Here is a 9410-nt window from a genome sequence, read left to right as displayed (position 1 = left end):
ACTTGTGCAAAGACTGGTTGACGCCTGAGCACATCAATATCCTTAATGACAGTGAGAGGAACTGGGACTCCAGTCGGCCGGCGCCCCCTTCCGCCTCCCCTCGCCCCCTCCCCTCCCCACTCACTCTTCCCCTCCTTTCCTCCCTTCCTTGTCTCCTCTCCCCTCTCTCCCTCCTTTCTCACTCACACCTCTCTGTCTCCCTCCTTCCCTCTTTCCTCTTTCTCTGTTTTGGTATCTTTCCTCTCTTCTTTCTTGCCTTTCTCTCTGTCTCCCTCTTCCTCCCTCCTCTCCCCTCCCCTCCTTTCCCCTCCTCTCCTCTTCTCTTTCTCTCCGCCCCCCTCCCAGGACCCCACAGCCCTTGTGCATTCACAGACTTTCACCCCACACCTCTGGGGGGGCCCCAGCTGGGCCAGTCCCTCTGTCTGTCCATCCCCAGCTGGGCCCCGATGCCCCATGTTGGGAGGCAGCCAATGCCTGGAGGCAGGGCCCACGTGGTGAGGCCCAAGGAGAGGAGGCTGAATCTCGGCAACCCCGGCCCCAGAGGCACACGAGCTTCTGCCTTCCGTGCCCCACGCCACGCTGAGAAATTAAAAAGCCAAGTTAGGGTGTGGGGCGCCACGGGAGAGGGGAGAGTTTGGGGAGGATCTTCTGTTTTGTATTTTTTATGACCATATATAATTTCGCGTTTCTCCCCTCAGCCCCTGCCTCCTTGGCTCCCAGATGTGTCCCACATTGAAGAATTATCTCTCCTCCCTAGAGTGAAATAAATGCAATCAATATGAGTATTGCTCTCAGGGCCTTGAAATATTACATTAATGTTCCATGTGGTGACATTTTAGCTGGAATTTTCAAATACATTATGATGGTTCAAATTAATATTTATCAGATCAGCTTTTATATTTTGCAAAAGAGAGAGAGAGCGAGAGAGGGAGAGAGGGAGAGAGAGAAAAGGAAAGACAGAGAGAGCATTATTAAAATACAAGATGCAGATCAAGTCTAAAATCGATGGTCCATTTTCCCAGCACTTTCCAGGGGCTGTCTTTAGCTTTCTGGGTTTGTTTTTAAATTTATTGGTGTTTCAGGCAAATCTATTGGGCTCCCTCAGCCCCCTGGTTGGCCTCCCCCCCTAACTGCCTCTTGCAGGCTTACGGGCCCTTCCTTTTCTGCCTTTCTCTCTTTATTATCCTGAAATGTAAATTACGACATTAGCCCGGTCCTTATTTTTTTTTAAACTCTCCGATGATTAAATCTGCTACACGACATCCTTGTCCTTTCTATAAATTAAATCATCTTGGCTTTGCACCTCCAGCTCAGGGCAGCCGTTGCCCGGGTGTCACAGCACCGCGCAGCTGCGGCTGAGGGCTGGGGTCCTCGTCCCTCTCTGGAGCGGGACACTGGGGGCCTTTGTGGGGGGGGGCAGGGAGGCTGCCTTCCTGACTCCCCATTTTTCTGTAAATAAGAAACGTGGACTGGAGAGAGGAGGTGGTGGCAGTCGTGGCTTGCACTTTATTTCAGTCACTTCCAAACTGATTACTCTGTGAAGTGGAAAATCTGGGCAGATTAATGGTTTAATTCTCCTTTTCTTTTGCTTTTTTCCCCTCCGCCTCCAGTTTTGTTTTGGTTTGGTCTGGTTTTTGCCCCGTCTTCTTTTTGCATCTTTTCTCCCTTCTCGGAGTTGTATTCATAAAATGACTCAGAAGCTCTTTTTCACGAGGCGCACGCGTGGCAAGCCAGCTGGGAGACGTTCCCAGGCCCGACCCGGCTCTGCCTGGGAGCTGCAGGGGTTAACAATGCCCGCTCCAGCCCTCCACTTTTTCTCTTTGATGATTTTCTATTTCCTCCCTCCTCAAGTTCTGGGTGAGAGTTTGAACTAGCATGAGCTTTTATGGTCATGTACACAAAGGTACACACACACACACACACACACACACACACTCATACACTCACCCGCCCCCCACGCACACCCAATGGCAGCTCGCACATGTGCACGCGCAAACGCGCACACAAACCCAGCAATATAGACCTCTGAGAGGATCTGCATAAGAGAGCTGCCCTCCTGATTTCTCTCCGCTGCTGATCCGGCCAAAAGAACGACAGGAAACTTAAAAAAGAAAAGGAGGAGGGATCGATTATTCGACCTGTACTTGAACCCGACTGAAAGAGATAAAGCAGAATTTTCAATAGGTCCCCTGCCCTTTTCACCAGGAGGGAAAGAGGAGAAGAAAAACAAGAGATATTTATATGACAGCAGCTGCTGAAAATAGCATTTCAGAGCCATAAAAAAAGGCAAAAAGAAATTCAACGGTAGAAAAGGCAAGAAACTCCTCGTCTGCTCCCCAAAAGGCCAGGCAGGCAGCGAGTGTCTGTGGCTGGAAATGCACGCATGCCTTCTATAGATCTGTTTGAAATTATACTTGTCATTGAGGGGGAATTTATGCTTCTATTGATCTGCAAAAGGAAAATATTAAATGGTTTGGTTTTGATCTTTCGGTGACCCCAAGGTCAAGGGTAGTAGCGGATTAGTATTCATAGAATTCATCACGGAATTGCAGCCTGCATCCACTTTATGCAAACATGCTCAAAACACGCCTGGTGAAGCAGGCAGCAAATGGCCAATGACAAGGAAAGAGTCAGCGGCACCCCCTCCCACGCTGTAGGGCTTGCCTGCTTCCCACCCCTCGGGGAGAAAAAGAAAGGACCAGCACTGGCCCGCTATCCCGTTGGATGGATGAAAACACCCCAGGACGCAGGGGCTTGTACAGAAGGCGGGGTTCCCCTTTGGAACACAAGGAAGTTCAGAAGATCACCTGCAATGGGGGTTGTGGTGTGGATCTGAGAGACCCAGGAATACTGATAGTGGGGGTCCAGGCAGGTAGGAAAGGGCACCCATACCTGGAGCAGGACACCGCCCAGAAGGCGATGACCAGACACGCAGGTGACACGCGTGCACATACACACTCGGCCCGTGGAAACCCGGGTCTTTCCTGGAGGGACGGATACGGCGTGCTGGCCAGCAGGCTGAGAGCTCCACTCCTCTCCAAGGGTGACATTGCCTCTCGTTCCACGCTGAGGAGCGTCCTTAGTGAAAAGAGAGAAAGGCCAGGCATACGTGCTGCCCTGCTCCACCCAGGCCCTTCTGCTCTCCGCCAGTGGCCACGGAAACTGTGTCCAAATGTGTGTGCAAGGGGGACACGCGTGGAGCCCCTGGGGACGGGCCACAAACACCCCTCCCCACCCTGAGCTCAGCACACAAGTGCCCTCTTAGCAGAGTCTGTCCCCAGTGGTGGGAACATTTGGTCAGTAACAGTCACTTGCCAACGAACTAAAAATAACCCACCCAGCGTATCCCTGCAATGGCAGGAATTCTGGCTGGCCCTTGTTCTGCCGGCTGATCGGCAGAACCCCGCCGGTGGGGCATACAGATCCCGACTCCCATGGGGGCCAACAGAGCAGACCTCTGGGGGCAACCTAACGACGCTTGCTGTCTTTACGGGGATGCTGGCTACTTCTGAGCTTTACCAGCTTATCATCTCACTGACCACAACCCAGCAAGGCAGGGGCTGTTAATATCCCATTGTATAGATGAGGAAACTGAGGCTCAGAGAGGCGGAGTCACCTGCTCAAGGGCTTGGCTTTGTCCTGACGCCAAAGACCACACTCTCTTAACCGCTTTGCTCTAATGGCCTGGCACCATTTGGGCAAATTCCAGGGTTGGTTCACATTTCAGTTTCAGGAGGAGGGGAGTTTGGGATGAGGACGGGGGCGTGGAGGCCTTTGGGGATCCGGGGGCTGTGGGGAGGGAGAGGAAGAGTGGCCCCCAGCCCTGCCGCCCCGTCCCTGCGAAGGAAAACAGCGTTCTGCCTATTAATCATGTTTCATTTATATTAGCTTGACTCGATCTACTGTATATTTGAAATGGATTTAATTTTAGATCACGCACTATGGAAGGGGGCCAGTTTGGTGTAAGGAGCATTATGAATATTTTCCATAAGCTGGATATACATTATCCAGGGACAGATATATGAGCAGAGGCCCAGGGCTCCTGGCTGGGGGAAGGGGCTGAGTTCTCCTGCTTCCCCGCCACTTCCCTGCAGCCCAGGGTCACAGGGCTTCAGATGCAGCCCTCTCTGGCCCTTGTCCCCGTGAGGGTGATGGGGGTATCTCAGCCCCATCTTTCCACCGCCCATGAGCTCATCCCCACTGACCTTGAAGTCGCTGCTTCTCCTGGCTCCCGGTGGAATTGCCAGCCTGGGAGGTGTGTGTAAGGAGGGAGGACCCCAGAGCCGTGGGAGACGCAGGGCCCTGCCGGAGGTACAGGAGAGGGTGTGGGATTGGAAGGGAGGGGACCTCTGGAGCCCCACCTTCAACCCCAAGCTCTGATGAAGACAGAGGAAGCCCGGCTCCTGGCTGCCCAGCCGGTGGGTGGGCAGGTCCAATCCAACTTTCCCCAGAGCCCCACTGAGCCTGGGCTGAGGCTCTCCCTTTCCTGGGAACAGGCCTTGGGCCTTGCCCCTTTTCCAAGGGCACCAGCGCCAGGGGGCCCCCCTGGAGGAAATGAGAGCTCGTGGGGGTCAGGGGACAAGCCCATGGACACACAGCAGGGGAGCAGCAGAACGGGGTCACAGCCTCCTGCCCTGCAGCTCTGGGTTCTGCCCTCCCCCTGCCCACCCTGCGTCCGTCCCCTCCATTACCTCCACCTGGACAAGTGGAGTGAGAACACTCGCGCCTCCCAGGTGATTTCTGTACTCCCCATGCCTCCCTCCCCTACCCCAGGGCTCCCACCCCTGTTCGTTCTCTCTGCTCCAACTTTCCCGCGTGGGAGTCAGGCATCGCGCAGCGCTTTACAGATGGAGGAAACTGAGGCTCAGGTGGGTTGTGACTCTTATACTCAAACTTAAACCTGTTCTCTCCCTCCACCCTCCAGCCTGCATCCCCACCTGCCCTGCCCATCAGGCTCCCCAGGCTGCACACGCTCCAACTCCAGCATGCTCACCGCCCCCATCACCACCACTGCTCCATCCTGCCACAAATACCACTCAGGGCGGTCCCTTCTCTCCAATGCCCCCCGCCCTCTAGTCCAAGTGGCCACCGTCTCTCTCCTGGAGTACTGTGTGGGCCTCCTGGAGGGTCTCCAAAGCCCCCTGCCAACTCCAGTCTGTTCTCTGCACTGTGGCAGGAGAGACTTTGAAGCAGCATGGTTACATTGTACACTCCTCCCGGGCGCCTACCATCAAATCCCAAATCGTACGCTGGCCAAGAAGGCTCATCGGGGAGTGGACCCTGCCGACTTCCCCAGGGTCACCCCCTCATCTACAGCTCCATTTCCGATCTCCATGGTCTAGAAAGGCTCTTGACCTGCCATTTGCTGTGGTCCCTCCACCACAGGACCTTGGCACAAGCCAAGCCCACTGCCTGGATCACTGCCCTTCCCACTTCGCCTGCCTAACTTCTCTTTAACCCTCAGACTCTACTTCAGCTTCCCCAGGAAGACTCTGATCACACACCTCCCCCACCCCAATACAATCTAGGTCAAACCCCACTTTTGCCTTTTGCAAATCCTACAGCCATAGGGGATATGTGGGGTCCACACCCAGCAGGCAAGACTCTGGGTGGGCACTGGGCCCGTGCCATGGGTGGGTACCAGCTGAGCCGCTGCCTCTCCACCATCCCCACATCCGTAAGTTCCTCCATCAGCTTGGCATATAATACACCCGTCACCCACCCCAGCCCGTCTGGCAGCCTTTCAGAAGTGGCATGCGACGCTTCCCTTATTCACTCTTAATTTAAGGTTTTGTGAGTTGTAATAACCCCCCTTTCCCCCAAATCACTGGGGATGGGACCTCCATGTCAGCCCAGGGCCAGGGGAGCTGAAGGGTAATTGCATTGCACATATGCTAATGGTTGTCTGGAGAAGACAATGGCAACTGGGGACTGGGATGGGGCCTCACTCCACCCAGACTGCCTGCCTGCAAGGTTGGAGGGGGGGCCTGGCGGGGTTGGGGGCTGGAGTCATGAGCCAGCTGGGAGCATCTGGGGGACTGTGGGCCCACAGTCCACAGTAGAGGAGAAGATGAGAGGGACTAGCATCCCAGTCTAGAGGGCTTGATGGGGGACCGATGCCCTGGGAAGGGGGGCAGAACACTCTTCTTCCCCCAATTCCTCCTGCCCCACCTGCTCCCTCTTTTCTGGGGCCAGAGATGGCTCCCAAGGAGAAGGAGAATCTGGGAGAATGGACATGGGGGAGGTGGGGGTCACACAAATCCTGCTTCTGCCTCCCACAAGCTGTGTGACGTTAAACAAGCCACTTAACCTCTCTGAGCCTCAGTTTTCTCATCTTTAAAAGTCTTTTTTTATGAGTATCTGCCTCTAGTTTTGTTCTGTATGTCAAAAGAGATAATACATAGAGGTAAATTGCAGAGGGCTTGGCACACCTAGGTCCTCAACAAGTTAACTTATTGCTGAAGTTTTTATACTATTAATCCACTGTGGATCTGCCCACAGTCTGTGATGAGGTAGAGTGTGGGATCCTGGCTTCCTACCTGGAGAGGAGGTGCCTCCAGGATGGAAGGAGGGTCTTGAGGCTCAAAGGTCACCTCCTCAGAGAGGCCTCTGCCACCACCCCTCCGAGGAACCTCCCTTTTAATCTCCATGGTGGCATGCTCTTGCCTCCTTCACTGAGCTTATTCCAGCATGTACTGTAACTAAATATTTGTTTTTTCGCTTCTTGTCTGTTCCTGTCTCTAGACTGTGGGTCTATCAGGGTACCTGGAACAGTGCCTGACACATAGTAAGTGCTCAATGAATATTTGCCAAATGAATGAGTAATTGAATGAGGCCCGGGCAAAAATGTGGGAGGCCAAGGGTATGTGGATAGGGGGTTCACGTGGGGTGGGGAGCGGTCTCTTGGGCCCACCTTACCTCTGTCTTTGGCCTCAGGAGCAAGCCTTGCCCACCCAGGTTCCCGTCCCTGTTCTGTCACTGGAATAGACCTTTCCTGCTTCCCTGTGGATTCAGGAGCTGGCGAGAAGGGCTGGTGGAGAGCTGGGATGACCTCTAGGTATGAGTGTGGGATGGAGGGCCCTTTCCAGGTTGGGTGCCCCCAGTGTTCCCTCCCAGGCTCTTCCAACTGCCTTAGGCCACACAAGGTGTCTGAAGCCCCTCACCTCCCTAGCTCCTGAGGCTAAAGCATCCCCAGGGTGGCTCAGCTGTCCCTCCTTAGAGTCTAAACAGAGACCTGACATCCCTTCCCTAGGGAGGCTGCAGCCCTTGAAGGGAGAGACAGGGCCCAGTATTTTAAGCAGATTTCACAGGGTCTGGGCACGCCTGGGCGGCTCATTATGGTGGCCAAGGATGATGATGAAGAAGCTTTGACTGTGCCCCCTCCCACGGCCCCTGCCCCACTGCCATGGTCTGCTGGGTACCAAGATACCCAGATCTCACACCCAGGGCCTCCCCGACTCCAGCACCGAAGAGAGGCGAGAGGCCAGTAGCCCACTCCTAGCCCAAGCCAAGAGGGGTCTGAGCCAGGCCAGCCTCCGCCTGCCAGGTGGGGGAGGCCTGTGGGTCCTCCGTGGGCCACGGGGACACCAGTGACTCCAGAGAGCTGCCCGCTCCACCTTACAGGCCCCACGGCGAGGCCCAGGCTGAAGTGTAGCTCCTCTCAGAACTTCTGAGGACTGGGACTTCCCTGGTGGTCCGGTGGTTAAGACTCCGTGCTTGCACTGCAGGGGCCATGGGTTCGATCCCTGGTTGGGGAACTAAGATCCCGCACGTCGCGTGGCTTGGCCAAAAAAAAAAAACAAAACAATTCTGAGTAGTGAGGCTGAGGGAGAACATGGATCTGATGATGATGACTCCGGAGGATGTGCTGGAAGAGTGGGAGTTCTGTGCCAGAGAAAGAGCCAGAGGGAGTGGGGAGAGACAGGGAGAGGAGAGAGGGCGAGAGAGAGAGACAAAAAGAGGCAGATCTATCTAGAACAGGATAGGGAGAGAGAGAGCAAAGAGAAAACAAGGGAAACAGAAACAGACACACTCTGAGAGATGGCAGGGAGGAAGGAGAGAGAGAGTAGGAGTCACTCAGAGACAGAGAGACACACGCTTGAGGAAACCGAGGCAATGAGCAGGAGGGGGAGGCCAGCGGGGAGCCTGTGTGTGCGCAAGGCAGGCTGGGAGATGGAGTGAGCGTGGGGCCCAGCGTGTCTGGGCCTGTGCACGAGGGGTCTAGTACCGTCTGAGCACGCTGCCAGGCACGGAGTCGTTTGGACGACCCTTGCCGGATTTGATGGAAAATGGAGCTGTAGGGGAGGCAGGTGTTTTGCATCCAAGAGAATGCGTGCCCTCCTCATGGGACTATTCCTGCATGTCTGTGATCACACGTGCGGCCTGTGCACGCGTGTAAATGTGTGATGACGTGCAGGAGGGCAGGGTTCTGTTCCCCCTCAGCTGTCCCCACGCCCCCTCGGTGAGGAATCCGTGTGTTGTCGGCCCCGGCTGGTGGGCTGCAGGGCCAGGATGGGTGGGCAGCCTGACACATGCCCTCACGGGGTGCGGGGGGAGGAGGCCAGAGAGCTGTCAGCAGCCAAGAAGCGGCGGGCAGCGAAAGTGAGCCATAAAAGGGCCACTTCTCCCGGCCGCTGTTCACTTGACACTCTCTAACCCAGAAGCCACCTGTTCAGCCATCAGTCACCCAAGGAAAACACAGCTTTCCTGAAAACGGGAATTGGACAGACAGTCCCAGGAGGGGGTGAGCATGGGGGAAATGACTGCCCTCTGCCACTTCCAGGGGGCCCCCAGGCTCACCCCTAGGTAGGGTCGGGCGGGGTAGGCTGGAGGGTGGCATCGGGCCTCAGAGAGCCAGAAAAACCAAACACACACCCCACCACTCCCAACTTGGCACCAACGTGGCATGTTTGGGGGGCCCAGAATTGCTCACCTTGGGGTGATGAAGGAACGGCCCTGGATGGAGTGGCTTAGCAAGGGCTGTGCCCTGGAGGAGCTGTCACACAGGCTCTGCGTCCCCGCGTGGGGACAGGTCAAGGGCAGGCGTGGGGTAGGGGTGTCATGGAGGGAGGCTGGACCTTGGGGGGCGGGCAGGGCTGCTGGGGCAGGGGAGGGACCTGGCTTGGAGGCAGGCCTGGGGCTCTGCCCAGCAGTGGTGCCCGGCCAGTGGAGGCCCCGCCATGCCCCGCCGTGCCCCGCCTCGGGTAGCTTGTTAATTTCATCGTTTAGCCCGCTTATGGTGTTCCCAGTTGCTGTTGCTTTTATAAACAAGCATTTTGGTGACCTTCCCCTCCGGACATCAGCTCCGCAAGAATCCCGAGCCCTGAACATTTATAAATAAGCCTTCTCTCAAGTTCCACAACAGGTGTGACCTCCCCCCCGCCCCCCTCCTCTGTCCTGTCCGAAAACTG

General features: G+C 55.7%; 1 long non-coding RNA gene across 1 annotated transcript; it reads right to left on the bottom strand.

The window, feature by feature from the left end:
- Nucleotides 1-1982: 1982 nt before the first annotated feature.
- Nucleotides 1983-4280, bottom strand: LOC103007020 (uncharacterized). The gene is made up of 3 exons (XR_449963.2): nucleotides 4206-4280; nucleotides 2893-3078; nucleotides 1983-2101 (listed from the first exon to the last, which is right to left on the bottom strand). It is a non-coding gene; the product is annotated as an uncharacterized LOC103007020 (long non-coding RNA).
- Nucleotides 4281-9410: the final 5130 nt, after the last annotated feature.

The sequence above is a fragment of the Balaenoptera acutorostrata genome, chromosome 1 (assembly GCF_949987535.1).
Source record: "Balaenoptera acutorostrata chromosome 1, mBalAcu1.1, whole genome shotgun sequence".
In the NCBI taxonomy this organism is placed as follows: domain Eukaryota; kingdom Metazoa; phylum Chordata; class Mammalia; order Artiodactyla; family Balaenopteridae; genus Balaenoptera; species Balaenoptera acutorostrata.
The sequence above is the reverse complement of the archived record's forward strand: the minus strand, read 5'-3'. Positions and strand labels throughout refer to the sequence as shown.